This window comes from Homalodisca vitripennis, unplaced genomic scaffold (assembly GCF_021130785.1).
Source record: "Homalodisca vitripennis isolate AUS2020 unplaced genomic scaffold, UT_GWSS_2.1 ScUCBcl_1438;HRSCAF=5067, whole genome shotgun sequence".
NCBI lineage: Eukaryota > Metazoa > Arthropoda > Insecta > Hemiptera > Cicadellidae > Homalodisca > Homalodisca vitripennis.
This window is the reverse complement of record NW_025777553.1, coordinates 29,821-31,240: the sequence shown is the minus strand read 5'-3', so window position 1 is coordinate 31,240 and position 1,420 is coordinate 29,821.

Genomic DNA, 1,420 nt, shown 5'->3' with positions numbered 1-1,420 from the left:
CGGAATTTCTCCACAGCAAAGATCACCGCAAGGCACTCCCTTTCAGTGGCCGAGAAGTTCTGCTTTTTGCCGAGTTAATGTGCGGCTGGCATAGGCAACAACACTTTCTCCTTGCTCACTGTCTTGGCTAAGAACAGCGCCGATCCCCACGCCTGAGGCGTCACAGGAGATTGTGAAAGGCTTCGAAAAGTCTGGACAGGATAATATTGGAGCGCTAATCAGGCAGGATTTTACGTCCTGGAAGGCCATCTCGGCTTCTGGAGTCCATTCGAACTGATTTCTCCGTTTCAGTAAGGAAGTCAAAGGAGTCATACGTGACGCGAAGTTGGGAATGAAACGTCTGTACCACGAGGCCATTCCAGTAAATTGACGAACCTCCTTTTGGTTCCGGGGGATTGGGATATCCACAATCGCCTTTACCTTTTCAGGGTCGACTCGCAAAACCCTCCCCACTGACAATATAGCCCAGGTACTTCAGTTCTCTCCTGCAAAACTTGCACTTTTCTCTATTGAGGGTGAGCTTTGCTTCACGAACTCTTCTAAATATATCTTTCAAGGTTTTAAGATGGGACTCAAATGTAGATGTCACAACTATAATGTCGTCTAGATAGACGAAGACATTCGGCTCCAGCTCTGGTCCCAAGACTGTGTCCACGAAGCGCTGCCATGTTGCGGGAGCTCCGCACAGACCAAAAGGCATCGTGACGAACTGGTATAAGCCACGACCCGGTATTGCAAACGCGGTCTTCTCCTTACTTGCCTCGTCTAGTTCAATTTGGCAATAGGCGCTCTTAATGTCCAGGCTAGATAAGAATCGAGCATCTCTCAATCTATCCAGGATAGCGGTCACCTGTGGTAGAGGGTAGGCGTCCTTTCGGCTCACTGCATTCACCGCCCTGAAGTCCACTACAAACCTTTTATTGCCATCAGGTTTATCCAGTAACATAATTGGCGAGGACCAGGCGCTTTGTGAAGGCTCTACAACCCCTAACTGCAACATGCGGTCTAGCTCCTCATTGATGAGTTTTTTGACGAGCAGGGGATACATTGTAGTACCGCTGTTTGATTGGTGGCACACCCCCAGTGTCGATGACGTGCTTCACACGGTCTGTTCTACCCAATGTTGATGGCTCATCCTCGAAATGCTCCTCGAGAAGATCTTGTAGCCGTTTTCTCTCTGCTAGAGTTAGATTGTTTTCCGATGTGATTCCCTCAACATAACCACAAAATAAATCCACACGCTTCGTTGCAAAGTCCCACTTCCGATTGCGCATATCCGCAACAATGTGCATTATTTCCCAGAAGTCGATGCCTAGGATTAAGGTATGCTGCAGTGATGGTACAATGCAAACCTTTAGACTTTTAGTACGGCCCTGTAAAGTTATGGGTAGATTGACAAAGCCCTGGACCTCATGGCGTG